This window comes from Erinaceus europaeus, chromosome 2 (assembly GCF_950295315.1).
Source record: "Erinaceus europaeus chromosome 2, mEriEur2.1, whole genome shotgun sequence".
Classification (NCBI taxonomy): Eukaryota; Metazoa; Chordata; class Mammalia; order Eulipotyphla; family Erinaceidae; genus Erinaceus; species Erinaceus europaeus.
In genome coordinates, this window is record NC_080163.1 from 31,154,459 (window position 1) to 31,173,591 (window position 19,133).

Here is a 19,133-nt window from a genome sequence, read left to right on the forward strand (position 1 = left end):
AAAGACTGATACTGATATATCAATAACTTACAGGAAAACTTTTATAAGATTGCCTAGATCTGTTCCCTGAATGACTCAGGAGAGTTGAGAATCTATAATTCTAGGTGCAGCTAGAGTCAGGTGATACTGATGCTGCCATTCTTTGGAGTAGTGTATGTATATTTTAAGTTTTAAAATATGTATAAAATATAAATATAATTTTAAAATATGTATAAATAATATAAATGAAGCAAAATGCATATATTTGAAATTTAAAAACACATATACATTCTGCCTTGATGTGATATTAAGGAAAATGAGCATATAAACTAATCAGATATCAAATTGTCTAATTTCTGATGTAAGTATATACCCCTGAGAGAAATCCCACAAATTGTTAAGGTAACTAATGAAACTTTTGTGTTACAGTACCGTGGTGTACTAATGATCTATCTCTGTCCTTTTCCAGGGATCTGAAAGACCCTGATGCCTTATCTTTTCCATTTACATCCTCTATTTGCATCCTGGGAGGTATGGGATGATTTCTTGACTAAGAACCCAAGGCCACTCATGTTAAATGGCTGCTCTTAGTAACAACAGAGTCCTTAGATCTGACACTGGGAGATGCCTCAGGTCAGATGACTTGCAGAAAGACTGCACATTTCTGGATATCATAACTTTGGGGTCTGAGATTAGGTGATCTATATAAAATCTTGTTAATTGTCCCATTTGTGTGTGTGTGTGTGTGTGTGTGTGTGTGTGTGTGTGTGTGTGTGTGTGTTCAGGAAAGAAAAAGTTAATTTGCTATGGCATTCAACAGCGCTTTCAACTCTTAATTCAGTTTTTTTTTTTTTTTTGGTCTTCTATTCTCAACAGAACAATATTGAAAATAACTGAGCCCTGCATTTGTGATAACATGACATATTTAGACTTCTAGAAGTGTGTCTCATTAGCACAGTATTCGGTTGCAGATGATGCTCCCCTGGTTTATCCCTAAGGGAGCCAGATAATGACTGTTGTCAGAGGTTGTCTTTCCTTTGCTGCGAAACTGATACTAATGCCATTTGCCTAATGAGAGTTTAGCTCAGAATTTTTAAGGAGAGCAGATTATTTGCTAAAATTCTGGAATTGGCTTCCAACACCTCTTCATGCAAAAGGGATGACAAAGCAGTCAAGGGTGCCTCAGGGAAATTCCTGTGGTGTCTTCCATTGACAAGTTTTTGTGGATTCTAATCCTGACTATACTATTCCTGTCCTGAACTTGCCTGAACTGGGGCTGTTTCTCTGCATTAAGGTATTAACATTAAAAACTTGAGAATTTTTCCGATGTAATGACTTGGCTTTTACATTTTTAATAAAGCAAAGTTTGCTTCCACTCATCTAGATGTTTAAGTGAAAAATAATACTAGTGTTTATTGAGAGTGTAATTCCTCTGTTGTTGCTTTTTTTTGTTTTTTAACCAGACAGTTGCTCTGCTCTGTTTTGTGAGGGATTGAACCTGGGAATTTAGAGTCTCAGGGATGAGAGTTTCCCTGCATAATCACTGATATCTTTCCCACCTTTATATATTTCATTATTTTTGTTAGAAATTGTTCATTTAAAAAAGCTTTGGCATCTGGCAGTGCTGAAGATCAAATCAGGCATGCAAATCCTTTATATTGTACTAGGCTCTCACCTATGCCCCTCCCCCACATTATCTTTTAAATTTAAATGTGATTCAGCAAGGTTAAGTGTTACTATTTTTTGTGTTTTGTTTTGTTTTGCCTCCAGAGTTTCACTAGAACTTCATGCCTGCCATGAAATCCACTCCTGGTGGACTATTTATTTATACATGTACTTTTCACATAGAGTGTGTGGGAGACACACTGAGAGAGAGATACAGAGAGGGGAAGAAACACCACAGTACTGCTTCACTGCTTATGAAGCTTCGCTATTGTGTGGTGTTCCAGTTTTGGGACAAGTGGCTAGAACCTGGATCCTTAAGCAGTCTACCAAGTGGTCTATTTCCCAGTTCTAGTAAGTGTGATTTTTTTAAGATAAGAAAGCATAGGCTTAAAGATTAGAGCACCAGAACACATATTTTCACTATCATAATTTGTTGCCTTTCCAAATTATACTATCCATGTAATTTGAGGTATTCAATGATATTTATAAAGAGTTCTGTCTCCAATCTCCTTTTCTTTCTTTCTTTACCCTGACCATAATGATTGAACTCTTGCTTCCACACAAACTCCTTCCACCAAGTACTATTTTAGTTATCTCCCCATTATAGACCCTTAGTCCTATACAGAGCATTTCTGAAAACACTGTGCCTGGGCAAAACATTCCAAATTAAGTTGATAGGTAGTCTGGGGGGTTGGGAAGGGGGAATATTGGGAGAAAGTTAAATGGGATTTTTTTTTTCACTGTGAAACCTATTAATGTTTAACAGTCTCCAAGAAGGGACCATGCCATATCATTCTATTTTCCAATGATGTGTGACCATGAATGGAGCCTTAAGCACATACACCTGTGAGACTACTGGTATGTTGCATAAAATTAAAGCATAATGTGGCTAAATATCACCCAATATCTTATTGATACCTCAGACTCAACAAATATAAAGTTAAATTTATCATCTTTTATTCCTATCTCTTAAATATGTTCTTCTATATTCCCCAGCCATGACAAGTAATATGGCACTGCTATTACTTACCCTACATCCAAGCTACAAGTATTATTATTAAAATCCTACCTCTCTGCCTCCAGTACGAATTCATCTGTTAGATTCTGTGCATATTTTCCCATATCTCACTCCTGTGTCTTCTACTCTACTACACTCTTATTTCTTAACTGTGCCTTTGCCTAAGTTTTTGCTATTGGTCCCAAATTCTCAACATACATGTGAATGTACAGCCTCCTGCCACCAGTCTTCATTATCCTTTCCTTGCTCTAAGGCCATCAAGTTCTGTTTGTAGATAGGAGATAGAATAAAATTCATTAGTGAAGATAACCAAATAGAACCAAAAGATGGCATGTTTAGGGAGAATGAAACTCACTGGGGTGGCAAAGAGAAAGAGGACTGAGGGGTCAAGATTGCAAGAAGAAACTGAAGGTTCTTTGGAGAAAGGGGAGTAAGAGGTTCCTGGGACTTTGCAGGATATTTAAAGTTAGTAAATAACTAGGTGTGGTTATGGAGTAGCAGCAGCTATATTTTGCTCTCCTTTATCAACTATGACAAGCAATAATCATCTGTAAGTTCAACAGTTTACAACCAGAACTCACCAAGCCACAGGTGGGCACAAAATGTGGCTTGTGGATAGAAAAGGGGCTGAGGGAGAGATTCCTGGGACTAAAAGACCATACTTGGGAAAGGCTAGTGCCAGTCCAGGAGATTGCCAGCTGAGACACACCAATTCTGGGTCTGAGTTTTAGCATCAAAAAGACTATTAAAAAAAAAAAGAGAGAGAGAAAATCATCTACGACTCACCAAATTATAACAGTGGGTTCTAACTCTCCATTGCTGTTGCCCCTCAAAAGACTGGACCGGCAGCAGGGAAATGGTATATTCATATCAAGGTCATAGAACTGATCAGTGACTCAGGATAAAATCTACCCCTCCCAGTGATCCAGACGAGTGGTTGTGGAGTAGGAGCCTTTTCACATAGCTCTCCTGATAGACTGGGAGGAATGATGAAGAATCACTTGAGGACTCGAGTGCATTAGGGGTTCCTTCCAGGGAATTGCTGGGTTACATAGCACTGTGTGGCTCTGACTGACAGTGGAGCTGGGAATCAGACCTGGCATTTCGACCCTCAGGCATGGGATTCTTTTTGCATCGCCACTGTGCTATCAATCACACCTTGCTTTATCTCTTGGTCACCTGTGAGTGACTAAGCTAAAAAGAAAAATCTATTTATAACTAAAAAGACTTCTGATAGACTCAGACTTACATAGTCCATAGGGAAGATAAATCACAATCTACTGTCAATATAACAAAGGTTTAACAGCCACTGTGCTTGATTGGAGGTGGGGGGAACTGCTTAAGATTCACAACTGTGAACTCCTAAGTACCTTATTTAGACACAAGTCAGTCCAGGCAAGTGTGATCAGTAGATTGAAAAGTAGTGAGAGAGGGACCCACCAAGATTGTAGAAGCTGTACTCAGCATTAGAAGGTGCTGTCTTGCTGTTACAATAATCCACTTCTCTCTTCAGTTTGAACACAAAAGACCCTACCTTTCATCTTACAAAAAAGCAGCTACATCAACATTAAACTATCAGTTCCACCTATTCTTAAAACAAACCAAAGGCCTAAGGCAACCAGCTTCAGGGATCTAGGAATCAAGTGACCAGAAACCACCCCAGACTATATACAAACAGAAATACCCAGGAGATTTGTGTAAATTCACAACACACCAAATAATTGTCAGACCAAAAATAAACATTGGAGAAATGAACCAGGACAAAAGCCCAGATACAAGTCCCAAACAGATAGAAGCAAATAAGAATGAGGACAACTTCCAAACACTAGTTGATGCAATAACCACAGGACTAAGAAAAGTTTTGAAAGTAATATCATCATAAATGTAAAAAAACAACAAATGATACTCTGAAAGAAAACATTAGCTATCTTGAGGTAATTAGAAAGCTGAAGTAGTTAAAACTTATGAGTTAAAAACACAACTAGCTGGACAACTTAACACAATACTTGAACAGGATAAAAAAATAGTTGAGCTATAGAAAACAGCTGAAAGGAACAAGAACAGAATACCTGAGGCAGAGAACAAAATTAGCAAGATTGAGGATGAATTAGAGAAAAGAAAGAAGAAAGAGAACTAAACAAGACACTAAGAGATACTGAAAACAACAACAGAGACATATTGGATGACCTCAAAAGAAGTAATATATGTATTATTGGCTTACCAGAGGAAGAAAGAGAGGAAGGGGAAGAAAGAATTCTACAGGAGATTATATCTAAGGACTTCTCTACTCTAAACAACAGTCCAAACAGAATTAATACAGAACTAAAGACACCAGACACATTATATTTAGAATGAAAAGGAATAAGGATAAAGAAGGCTGCGAGAGAAAACGAAGAGTTACATACAAGCATACTCATAAGCTTATCAGCAGATTCTGCCACAAAAACTTTAAAGGTCAGAAAAGAATGGCAAGATACCTATTGAGTACTCAATGAGAAAGGCTTTCAACAAGACTACTATATTCTGCTGGACTGTCATTCAGATTAGATGGAAGCATAAAAACCTTTTCAGACAAACAACAGTTAAAGGAATCAACTATCACCAAGCCTGCCCTGCAAGAAGTTTTCAAAGATCTCCTTTAAACAATGACATCACCAGAAATACTGGAGTCGGTTTACTGCACCAAAGTAAATGACTTTGCGGTGGGTGGGAGGGTTCAGGTCCTGGAACATGATGGCAGAGGAGGACACAGTAGGGGTTGAATTATCATGTGTAAAATTGAGAAATGTTACACAGCTACAAACTCTTGTATTTAACTGTTGACTATAAACCATTAATCTCCCAATAAATTTAAAAAAAGATTAGTACATAACAGAGTAGTATTAAGAGTTGTGGAATAGTATGTACTTGAATCTCCTGAAGTGTCTGACAGTCTCGCATAGTTTGTAATTTCTCTTTAGGCTGTTTCTCCTAAATAGCACACTACTGTAGTGTTTGCCCAGTGTAGTAAGTAGTATTCTAGTTCCTCTGTCTCTGCCTTAAGTGGGGTTCTGTAAGGACCATTCCTAACCCTATTTTCCCTCTTATTTTCATTCATCACTGTTAGTCATCCACATACTGTGACAATTGATGCTTTTGGTAAATTGAATTTTACTCTAATCGTGTCATCCCTCACTCCAAAGACTACTACAAGAAAATGCCCATTATTCCAGAATAAACTAGAGCCTTCTTTTTTTTTCACATTTAATTTGTTTATTCAACACAGAGAAACATCACTTTGGCACATACAATGCCTAGCATCGAACCCAGAACCTTAAGCTTGAGAGTTGAACACGACCCACAGCTCCGCCACCTGGGCTCCCATCAACAAGTTCTATGGACACTTGGTGTCCCTGGGGGGGCAGGACTCGGGTGTACAGTGTGAGGACAAGCTTCGCAGAAGGTTGCCACGCACTGTCCCCGAGAATCGGAGCCTCAGGGGCGCAGCAGACTGGCCAGGTGCTCCCTCATCTTCTGGAGAGCGATCCTCACCTGCTCCAGGTGTGTCTGCAGGAGGTCACACAGCTCGGTGTCTCCGCAGGCAGAAGCCAGGGTGTAGAGGTTCTGGGCGGCCTCCTCCAGGTGCTCCTCCAGGGTGATGCATTTTCTCACGAGCTTCATGCTGAAATCACACCTGTCCAGCTCTGGCATCCACAGATGGGGATAGAAGTGGCCGCGTCTCTGGAGCAGCTGCCACAGCTGCTGGTAGCCCTCGTTCTTGACTCTGCTCAGTGCAGAGAAGAAGCAGAATCAGAGCTGCAGCTGGCGGGGGTCACTGGTCGGCCTCTGCGTGGTCATGCCAGAAGTCCAACGCCAGGTGCTGTTCCTGGGTGATCGCCAGCTGCAGCGGGTTGAACAGGTGGGTGAAGGCCCGCTCCATCTCTTATGGCTCAGCGGGAGCATCAGAGCCGCTCATGTCGGTCGTCGTCGTGGGGGTGGTGGTGCCCCAGACACAGCACGGCCTAGGTCTCCCTCCTCAGACTGGACTTCTGTCCATTAAATTTATCCTACTGAAAGTTAGAGTTTGGCCCTTTTTCCTTTTCTCTATCACACACCTGTGCCCCTCATACATGCCAACATAGAGTGCCTATCTCCACTATTCACGTTTGTCAGAATTTTTTTCCCATTCTTTATCAAGAGTTCCTTCCAGGAAGCTTTCACTGAGCTTCAAAAATAGAAACAATTAGTCCTTTATGGGTATTGTCACCACACTTCTCTGTACCTCTTTATGTAATTTGTCACACTATAACCCACAAGAGAATTATCTGATATGATCTATCTCTTCTCTGAGACTTTGAGCTCCTGGAGAACAAGAAGCAAGTCTGTTTATCTTTATGCCTCCCACAGTGTCTGGCTCAGTGCCTTATACAGATTTGAAGTGAGTATGATATGAATAGCTAAATGGCTAAATTAAAATAATGCTATTTTGGCACATATAACATATAATTTATATCTCTGAGAAAATTACTTTATGAAATTTTGTTACTCAAAATGTCAGTTACATAAGGCATTATTTATTTTGGAATTGATATTTTCTTTTCAAAAAATTTATATTTATTTATTTCTTGGGTAGAGACTGTCAGAAATCACAAGGGAAGGGGTGTATAGAGAGGGAGAGAGACAGAGAGACATCAGCAGGACTGCTTCACCATTCGCAAAGCTTTCTCCCTGCAGGTAAGGACTGGGGGCTTGAACCCAGGTCCTTGCACATTGTAAAGTGTGCTCAACCAGGTGCACCACCACCCGGCCCTGGAGTTGATATTTCAAGCTACCATGGAAGGGACAAAAAGTAATCATCACTCAGAATAAAAAATGTATATATAAAGAAAAGTATGAATAATATACATTTTGGGAAAGTCACATATTTCAAATGAAGTATAGATTTAAATGAGTCTTAGCATGAGAATTAACAACCTAAGAATGTGTATCCTTTAATTCTGCATTCATTTGCCTGCAACCCATAGCTGAATCACTTGCTATATAATTAAATCAATAGCTATGAAATGGAGAGTAGATACATGTTTTGACTTTTCAAAGTTGTCACTGCTAATGTTTTGAAGATTAAAATCTTATCCCATTAACTTTACCTGGACACAGCTTCTATTTGTAGAAGAAGGTTGCCCCTCCCAGTGCACATGTGGGCTCCCAGGGAGAGCCACCCACAAGGCAACCTGCCCTGGGTATTTTTTACTGACTCCCTCATGATTACTTATCTGCTTAGAGACCTAGATGGGATTAGACAAATATTTGAAGGGAGTTTTATAATCACTCAAATATAATTGTTCATGTTATGGCAGTTTGAATCAGGACAAGACATTGTAAGGGGGAAAAAAGTTCTTTTAAAATTCCTGCCTTCCAAATTGTTAAATTTCATTGCTCATGGAATTTTAGTATTTGAAAGTCTAACAGCCCTATCTTTACACTGTTAATGGCAGACTGATTATCCACGGTCATCAAAGACCCCTCCCCCTTCATCTCTATATGCCAATGGCCATCTTTTCTCTTGATATAACTATTCCTAAGAACTGCCCATTGATGTAACTATTTCCAAGAACTGTAGTTTGTTTTGCTACTAATTGAAGAAATGTTTAAATTACTAAGTAAAAGAAAATCTGAGTCATTAACTTCAGCTACAAATACTAAAATTGACTTTAACTAATCATTCACATATTAGATAACTTATAATCCACATTGTTGTTTTATTATCATTACTAGGTTTACTAGGTGGTAATATCTAATCGAGGAAGTGTGAGTTCTCACACATGATAGGAACAAGGGTCATTTGTTATATCTGAGAAAACAAGAAGGAGACAAAATAAATGTCTGTCCCTCCTCTTCAGTCTTCAAATTACTCACACACATGCCATACACAAACCTTTCTATCCCTGTAAATTGTACAAGTTGATTACACATTTAAGAAATGCTTGAGTATTAACTATTTGTAGAAAACATTTTCCCTCTGAATATTCAAGACAGGCTATCTGGGACTAGAACACTGCTCTACTAGTTTAAGGTGTGATATTGAATAGCCTGATTTCCCTAAGGTTCAATTTCTCCCATTGCAAAATGAAGATAATATTTGCACTTTATCTAGGTCCTAGGGTGGACACGAGATTCAGTGAGTTAATATTTATAAAATTATTAGATAGGTACCTGCCATGTGGCAAATCTCATCTTAGTGCTTGCATAGTGATAAAACAAAACAAAAAGCAGGACAACAAACCCAGTAAATATTCCTGTGACTTGTTCAGTGCTTATCTTTACCATCATTCTTTGAAAGAATGCTCTGGAAATTCAGTACTATGCTTATCTATAAAATGGATAATCATAAAACTTGCAATATCAGGCTTCTGATGGGGGTTCAATGAGACAGTATAGCAAAGGGCATAAAATAGTGTCTGGGACATAGGTAACTCATTCATATTGACACAAATTGCTGCTGCTATTGCTTTATCCTATCACTTCCAGAACTTGCTTTAACATTTATCTAGCAATATAAAAAGTACATATTTTTCAGTATCCATTTTGCTGAGTTCAACTTTTATATACTTCACATGTAACAAATACATGTCCCTACTGAAGCTAAGAAAGGAAGTACTTATTCTTTCTGCACATGAACAAAGTGTGTAGGAGACTCTCTGCACCTGCCAGACAATGCCCAGAGGAACTTTTAGGGCCTTTCTGCTCATCTTCCCCTGAGCAAGAACACAGTGACTGTGTTAGGTAGCCGTTAATGCCACGGGGAATGGAAAACTACTGCTGAGGAGTTTTGCAACTGGAAAAGATCATCTCCCATGCTTAAAGGCAGTTCTTACATGTCTGTCTGTCTCTCTGTTTTTTGCTTCCTAATCTTTACTTTTTGCAGCCCCCTGGAAAGTGTCATCCTACCTAATTCTCTCCAATTCATACTTTACTCCATAAACAAATATCCCTATTGAGAGTTTTGATGATGTGTATTCCTCCTGTGCTAAATGAAATGCAGCTGATTTGCCCAAAGCTTGTTTGACATTCATTTTTGAACACTCATCTGTGGAAACAGTGTGTAGGAGAAGCCACTGGAGGCAGAAGAGGGTCAACTGTATCCAGGAGACATTTCTGACTTTTGCCTTCAGCTTCTTGATTCCAGGACCCACAATGAACTTACATTATCTCTATGTTATTCTTCTGTATTAGTTTCCTCATTCTCAAGTAATCAGAAATCCCTCAAAAAAGCCAAAGCACCCTTGGTTGGACTAAGTGAAAAACCTTAGACTTGCCAAGAATTTGCTTTTTGCACACATGAATTTTAATGTAGTTTCCTAGAATTTGTTGAGAATGTCAATCTCCTCTTTTGTAAGATAAAAAGGAAGTTTGTTTCTAATTTTAAATGTTAATTCAAGTAACTGCTTATGTGCAGATGCTTATCATCTGTGGTGTTTTAAATATAAACAAGTATCTTTTGCCAAATCTCTTCCCTTTGTTCTAAGTGGCTTTTATTGGAAGCTGACATAAATTCCAGTTGGTGGGTACAGAGAAAGAGAAGGGGTCTGGAAGAATTCTCTTGGGAAATGAAAAGATATTGTCATAGCCTCAGGATCTGTAACAATCATCAGTAACCATATAAATAAATGATTTAGGCAGACTTGTTTAAACGGGTGTGATCTCTCAAAGGAGGATAACCAGGTCAGAGAGTTGACAAATGGTTTAGATATGAGTCACCTTAAAAATAAAGAAATCCTAAAATAATGACTCGATACCTATTAAACTTTTTTTTCATTAAAATGTTATGAGAGTACTGTGTTAGAGAAGCTTTAATTTCTCATACAAAGGATGCAAGAAAGTCACAAGATTCCAGAAAAAGGCTAAGGGATGTAAAATCAAAAGAAATAATTATTAATTGTTCATCCTTCAACTATTTTTGTTGATCCTAACATACCAGTCTTTTATCCTTCAGGCTTACTGGGTGCAGAGAGAATTGGTTGTGAGTTGTTATTGTCTGTTCTTACGGAAGAGATGGTTAAGAGGAGGGATTAGGAGGAGGAGGAGAGGGAGAGGGAGCCTTGGCTGACCAAACAGGGAGGCTGTTGCCAGCATAGGGGAGAATGCAGAACACACCAGGGTGGGAGTGGGAGCAGAAACAATGCAAACAGTCAGATTGGAATTTCAGCAGAGGGAATAGGCGGAAACGAGAATAGGAGGCATTATTCTGCTGTGTGGAATTACTAATGAGAATGCAGTTAGATGTTTACATTAAGCATTAAAAACAAGTTATGTCCAGTTTGAGCTCATGGGAATGTTTCCCCTTCAACACTCTTCCACGCCTGAAACACACCCATCCCCAGAGATAGAGCTCATGAGGTAACCAAAGTAATTAAGAGCTCTATCACAGTAACCCTTAAAACGCTAGTCTTCAGCTAGTCATTATAGACAAAAGTTACACTGGATGGAAGCCTCAGTATAAAGCAGATTTCAGTCTGAACAACAAACACATTAAATGTTCACAAATGTGCCATTTTTAATATACTGCAAGTGTTTGAAATTTAAAGGTTTACTAGCTCTTGGAATACAGTTCTATGAGATTTCCAAAGGTGTACTTCCTAAGAGGTTTACTTTGTCTTTTATCCATGTAGCTTAAGATATGAACTTAAGCTTGGTCTTTTACTTAACCCTAAACTGGGAAATTTAGGCAAATAAAATCATCATTGTTGTTATTGTTGTTACTGCTGTTATTTTTCTTGGATAGGACAGAGAAAAATGGAGAGAGGAGGGGAAGGCAGATGCGGGGAGAGAAAGATAGGCACCTGCACCTGCAGACTGGCTTCACTGCCTGTGAAGCGACTCCCCTGAAGGTGGGGAACCAGGGTCTCGAACTGGGATCTTATGATTGTCCTTGTGCTTCGCGCCACGTGCACTTAACCCGCTGCGCCACTGCCAAGCTCCCGATAAGCAATTATATTCAAAGTCCTGAACATACATGCATTTTTAAATATTTATTTATTTATACTTTTTTCTGACATAGACAGTGAGAAGTGCAAAGGAATGGAATGGAGAGAGAGAAAGACACCTGCAGTACTGCTTCAAGACTCATGAAGCTCCACCCACTGTAGATGGACCTGAGTCCTTGTGCATAGTAACATGGTTGCTTAATTGGGTGTGCTGCTAACTGGTGCCCACATATTTATGTTTTAATCTTAAAATTTTCCATCCGTTACTGATGTTAAAGCAACTAGAAATATATTTTTTAATCTGTTGTTATATGTTTTTATGTTTTTAAAAGATAATGGGACAGGGAGGGTGGTTAAGAAATAAAACTACCGGGGCCAGTACCTGGTTGAGCTCACACATTACAATGTGCGAGGACCTGGGTTCAAGCCCCCAGTCCCCACCTGCAGCAGAAAAGCTTTGCAAATGGTGAAGTAGTGCTGCAGGTGTCTCTCTGTCTCTCTCCTTCTCTATCTCTGCCCTTCCATCTTGATTTCTGGCTGTCTCTACCCAATCAATAAATAAATAAAAATAACTTTAAAAAAAGAAAGAAAACTACCTGAACGTACATGCATGATGGAATTGAAAAACAGATCACAACATACTGTTCTGTGGATAAATATTTTATAATGTCAAACAACACAAAAGGTTCAGATTATATCACTGAAACTGTATTTGTCAAATTGAGCTTTGAAAAGAACTTTTTTTGCAAAATACATTTATCAAAATTGTAAAGCTAATTCATAAATAAAGACAATGTTCTATTTACAGTTCAGTATTATTGGGGCTTCCTGAGTCCTGTAAGAGCACTCATATCACACTTTAACAGAAATACACATCCTAACCATCTTAATCAGAATAGAAATTTATTGAAGATAATGAATGACTCCTGGATTTTACAGAAGGACAGAGGACCAAGCAAACATTGAAGTGAGAAACAATGCTCAAATCACACTGTTGAAAAGTTTGGGAGGAAGGATTCCCATTTGGGTTCCACATGGCTTCACATGAAATGAATTTCAAAGGACAGGTGTGAGAGGTGTGTAGTTTCTAAACTTGTTTTTAATACAGTAGTGCAGAAGTGAAGTTAGAATAAAAAGCTCGGTGGGACAGAATCTCCGAGGATCTTTGGACCTGGTCCAAAATGGCAACAGATTAAAAGGACCAATAAAGACCAAAGGCCAAAAGACCAAGATTACAAGACCCCTTCTCTTTATACCTTTCTTACATCACACCAAGGCCCACTTCTCATTGGCCTGATGAGACAAGCTCCTCTCCCTTTATGTAGTGCAGGAGATAAAGAAGGAATCCTTTACCAAGTGGGTATCAGTTCCACGTGTGAAAATCCATTGTAAACAAAAATGTGCTAGTGTGCATCCTAGTTCCATGTGTGCAAATCCAGGACCCCCTGTGCCCTGCATTTGTCCCTCAAAAACACCACAGAACTGCTGTAGTGGAGTTACCCAGAATTTTATTCCTTAGGTGATTCTGACAAACTGATATTTGATTTTCAGACAAAAATGCACAAAGGCTCGTTCAACTCAGCTCTGAAAGACATCAGAGTTCTTAATGACATATACATATATATATATATATATATTTTTTTTTTTTTTTAATTAGTGAAAGAGGAAGAGAGAACCAGAACATTACTCTGGCGTATGTGGTGCAAGAAATTGAACTCAGGACCACAGGCCTGCAATTCCAATCCTTTATCCACTGTACTACCTTTGGGATACTATATATTCTTTAAATATTCTCTGTTAAAAAGTTCCGAAAGTAGTTATTTACACAGTTAAATTAATAGCAACATATTAATTCACAAATCATCGCTGAATGGATACTATGATATCTATTCTTTTCCACCTGTTGCCAGGTACAATCTTACACCTTTGCTAGTTGTTAAGATTGCAGGTAGTGTGAAGGCCTTTAGTGAAATGATGAAGCCCTGGGAAATCGGTTTTATATTGTCATAAAATGACTGACATATTGAATCATGTTACAATGTGAATAAACATTGAAAACATTCCATTAAATAAAAACAGAAACAAAGTTCCACATACTGTGTGAGTCCAGTGAAGTGGGATATTCATAATAGGCAAATCCCTAGTTAGATAAAGTATAGTTTGATTACTCTTGGCCTGAAGGAATGGTAGATGTTATATGTTAGGCCACAAAGACAATGTCAGGAAATTCAATAACAGTGAAGTCATCCCAAGCATCTTCTTGGACCACAGTGGAATTAAATTAACACTTAACAACAAACAAAAAAATTTAATAAAAGTCCCAAAATATGGAAACTCAATAGTACACTACTTAACAATTACATGATTAAAGAGAAAATTAAGGAAGAAATTAAAATGTTCCCAGAATCAACAGAAAATGAAGACATAAGGTATCAAAATATTTGGGATACAACTAAGAGGGAAATTCATAGCTATACAGGCATACATTAGAAAACAAATAACTCAGGTAAAAAAAAAACTGACTATACAACTTAAGAACTTAGAAGAAGAAGATCTAAGAAATTATAAAGCAAGGAGGAGTGACATAATTAAAATTAGGGTAGAAATAACCTTGAGAACAAAAGAAACATACAAAAGATCAATGAAGCTAAGTGTTAGTTCTTCAAAATGGCAAACAAAATTGGCAAACCCTTGGCCAGACTCCCTAAAAGAGAGAGAGAGAACAAGAGAGAGAGAGAGAGAGAGAGAAGAAAGAGGGAGAAGACTCAAATAGATGGGATTGTAAATAAAGGAGGAGCTATCACAGCAGACACCATAGAAATCCAAAATATTATGCAAAACAGCATATATGCCATCAAACTAGAGAATAGAAAAAAATCCTAGACATATATAATCTTTCAATATTTAACTAAGAGGAACTAGGAAACATGCACAGGCCATTCACAACCAAAGAAATTGAAAGTTATTAAGAATCTCCCAACAGTAAAAGTCCAGGCCCAGATAGTTTCACAAAAGAATTCTACAAAACTTTCAAGGAAGAGTTAATACCTGTACTTTTCAAGTTCTTCCAAAAGATTGAAGACATAGGAATACTTCCTTACAACTTCTTTTTTTTTTCTTTTTTCTTCTTTATTTAAGAAAGGATTAATTAACAAAACCATAGGGTAGGAGGGGTACAATTCCACACAATTCTCTATCCCTCTGGGACCATGGACCCAGGGTCATTGTGGGTTGCAGAAGGTAGAAGGTCTGGCTTCTGTAATTGCTTCCCCGCTGAACATGGGCGTTGACTGGTCGGTCCATACTCCCAGTCTGCCTCTCTATTTCCCTAGTAGGGTGGGTCTCTGGGGAAGCAGAGCTCCAGGACACCTTGGTGGGGTCTTCAGTCTAGGGAAGCCTGGCCGGCATCCTGATGGCATCTGGAACCTGGTGACTGAAAAGAGAGTTAACATACGAAGCCAAACAAATTGTTGAGCAATCATGGACCCGAAGCTTGGAATAGTGGAGAGGAAATGTTAGGGGGATATTCACTGCAAACTCTAGTGCACTTCTGCTTTCAGGCATATATTTTGCAGTAGTTTACGGATACATGTGAACATAAGCTCTCTCTCACAGAAACTGGTGTATATCTAGGTTTTGGGACTTTGTTAGAAAGTGAATCACCTGAGATGGAATTAGAGTATACTATGAAAGGAAAGGTCTCACCCGAGTAATGTAGTTGAAGGGTTGTCATTCCACACGTGAAGTCTCTGGACACAGTCTGAAGTAAAGCATGTTGAGGTGGCAATCATTGTGTTGGTTAGGTTGTGATCGGCAGATGCAATATTATTTGATATGGATTGGGAGAGGCATATGGGAAAGTGGGCCCTTTCCAAGGGTTCCAGGACTGGGGGAAGTAGAGGCTCTATAGTGGAGATGTGAGGTTCCTGCTGTCTTAGGGTTCAAAAAGACAATGGATAGTTATTGTTATCATCACATTATTTGGTAATTGGATTAACTTTGAAAAGTCCTTTTGTTAGGGTTTGCTGTATAGTACCCAGTATCTTGTATATAGCTGTGCTATTGGTTGCTTCTGATCTACTTGGTCTAGGCTTTTGAGAGAGTCTGCATATCAATTACACAGCCTATATATTGAAAAGATTCAGTTTGTGTTTTGAAAAACTTCGAGACATACAATTAATTTTCCCCCTCTCGTATTAATTAACTAGTGATTTATATGACCACATTTTACTAGGAGTGTACATAAACACCATTCCCACCACCAAAAGACTGTGACCCATCCCTCCCACCCACTCCCACCCCCCACTGGCCCAGGAAGCTGCATGTCTACTCCTCACCACAGGGTTTTTACTTTGGTGCCCTACTTACAATTTGGTCAGGTCCTGCTTTTAGTTTCCCTTTCAGGTATTCTTACTCAACTTCTATTGATGAGTGGGATCATCCCATACTCATCTTTATCTTTCTGACTTAGCTCACTTAACATAATTCCTTCTAGCTCTGTCCAAGATGGGTCAGAGAAGGTGGGTTCATTGTTCTTGTTAGCTGCATAGTATTCCATTGTGTATATATACCACAGCTTTCTCAGCCACTCATCTGTTGTTAGGTACCTGGGTTGCTTCCAGGTTTTAGCTATTATGAATTGTGCTGCTATGAACATAGGAGTACACACCTCTTTTTGGTTGGGTGTTATGGAGTCCTTGGGGTATAACCCCAGGAGAGGAATTACTGGATCATATGGAAGGTCCATGTCTAGCCTTCTGAGAGTTTTCCACACTGCTCTCCACAGAGGCAATCAGGCAAGAGAAAGGAATCAAAGTAATACACATTGGAAGGGAAGAAGTCAAGCTCTCACTATTTGCAGATGATAGGATAGTATACATAGAAAAACCTAAAGAATACAGCAGAAAACTACTTGAAGTTATTAGGCAATATAGGAATGTATCAGGCTACAAAATCAATGTACAAAAATCAGTGGTATTTCTTTATGCAAACACTAAATCTGAAGAAGAAGACATCCAGAAATCACTCCCCGTTACTTTTTCAGCAAAATCAATCAAATATCTAGGAATATAGTTGACCAAAGAAGTGAAAGGCTTATATACTGAAAACTATGAGTCGCTACTCAAGGAAATAGAAACTGATACCAAGAAATGGAAAGATATCCCATGCTCATGGATTGGAAGAATAAATATCATTAAAATGAATATTCTCCCCAGAGCCATATACAAATTTAATGCAATACCCATCAAAGTTCCACCAAGCTTCTTTAAGAGAACAAACACTATAATCATTTATCTGGAACCTAAAAACACCTAGAATTGCCAAAACCATCTTAAGGAAAAGAAACAGAAATGGAGGCATCACACTCCCAGACCTTAAACTATATTATAAAGCCATCATCATCAAAACAGCATGGTACTGGAACAAAAATAGGCACATAGACCAGTGGAACAGAATTGAAAGCCCAGAAATAAATCCCCACACCTATGGACATCTAATCTTTGATAAGGGGGCCCAAAGGATTAAATGGAAAAAGGAGGCTCTCTTTAATAAATGGTGCTGGGAAAACTGGGTTGTAACATTTAGAAGAATGAAATTGAACCACTTTATCTCACCAGAAACAAAAATCAACTCCAAATGGATCAAAGTCCTTACAACTTCTATGAGGCTAGCATCACCTTGATACCAAAAGCAGTGATACAACAACAACAACAAAGAAAACTATAGTTCAGTATCTCTAATGAACATAGTTACTAAAATATTGAACCAAATTCTAGCCAACTGGATACAACACTATTTTTAAAAGATTGTATATCAAAATCAAGTGGAATTTATCTCAGGGATGCAAGACTGGTTCAATATACATAAATCAATAAATGTGATCCACCATGTCGATAAAAGAAAAACCAAAAACAATATTATTATCTCAGTAAATGCAGAGAAAGCCTTTGACAAAATCCAGCATTCCTTCAAGATCAAAACACGACAAAAAATAAGAAAATTTGAAAATTCCTTAATCTAGTGGAGTCTATATACACCAAACCTAAAGCCAACATCATACTCAATGATGAGAAACTAAAAAAGAAATCCAGGAGTACATTAACCATAACATCAAAAGCAATAAAAATATCTAGGGTTAAACCTAACAAAAGTAGTGAAAGAAGGGCCTAGGCAGTGGTGCACTTGGTTAAGCACATATATTACCATGAGCAAGGATCCAGATTCAAGCCCCTACACTCCAGAGGACACTTCACAAGAAGTGTCTTTCTGCAGGTGTCTTTCTCACTCCCTCTCTCTCCCTCCCCTTCCCTCTCAACTTCTCTCTGTCTTTTAAAATAAAATAAAATAAAATAGAAAAAATAATGGTGCCAGGAGCCATGGACTCATAATGCCAGCACCAAGTTCCAGCAACAACCCTGGTGACAATAAGAAAATTTATAATAATAATAAAGTAAAAGACTTGTATACTAAAAATTATCAGTCACTATTCAAAGAAATAGGAAAAGACAGAAGTAAGTGGAAAGATATCTCGTGTTCATGAATTGGGAAAATTAATATAATCCAAATAACTATTCTACCAAGAGCAATATACAAATTTAATGAAATCCCTCAACAATAAATCCCTATCTAAAAGTTTCTTTTTTGAAAATCATCGGGTTTTTAAATATATATTTATTTATTTCCCCTTTTGTTGCCCTTGTTGTTTTTTATTGTAGTAGTTATTATTTCTGTTGTTGTCATAGTTGTTGGATAGGACAGAGAGAAATGGAGAGTGAAGGGGAAGACAGAGGGGGAGAGAAAGATAGACACCTGCAGATCTGCTTCACCACTTGTGAAGCAACTCCCCTGCAGGTAGGGAGCTGGGGGCTATAACCTGAATACATATGCAGGTCCTTGCACTTCGCACCATGTGTGCTTAACCCACTGTGCTACCGCCCGACTCCCTATCTACAAGTTTCTAAGACAGCAATGTACCAAGCAAGTGTGAATTGTTACTGAAGCTTCAGTCAGGTTTCAGATTTTGTGTATAAAAGCACAAAATCTGGTGTTTCTTCAATAGTCAATGAGATTTCACTGTAACTGTTGATCAATTTAGGGTGTAGATACTGATTGTGGCTGAAATTTCTGGCAAGAAGCTTTTGTAGGCCAGTGGTTGGTTGCCTGAAATTCCAGGAAAAGTCAGGACAGAGGTATTGTTGCCTGTCGGGGTAGGAGTCCTTTCCTTAGACTTTTTTTTTCGTTTTTTAAAAATACTTATTTATCTATTCCTTTTTGCTGCCCTCATTTTATTGTTGTAGTTGTTGTTGTTATTGATGTCATTGGTGTTGGCTAGGACAGAGAGAAATGGAGAGAGGAGGGGAAGACAGAGAGGGGGAGAGAAAGACAGACAGCTGCAGACCTGTTTCACTGCCTGCAGGTGGGGAGCCGGGGGCTCGAATTGGGATCCTTACACCAGTCCTTGTGCTTTGTGCCACATGCACTTAACCCACTGTGCTACCACCGGACTC

General features: G+C 38.5%; 1 protein-coding gene across 4 annotated transcripts in view; it reads left to right on the forward strand.

Annotated features, from left to right (window-relative positions):
- The window catches only part of CCDC192 (coiled-coil domain containing 192), a 268,059-nt gene that overhangs the window by 105,052 nt on the left and 143,874 nt on the right, over positions 1 to 19,133 (forward strand). The window lies entirely within an intron of this gene.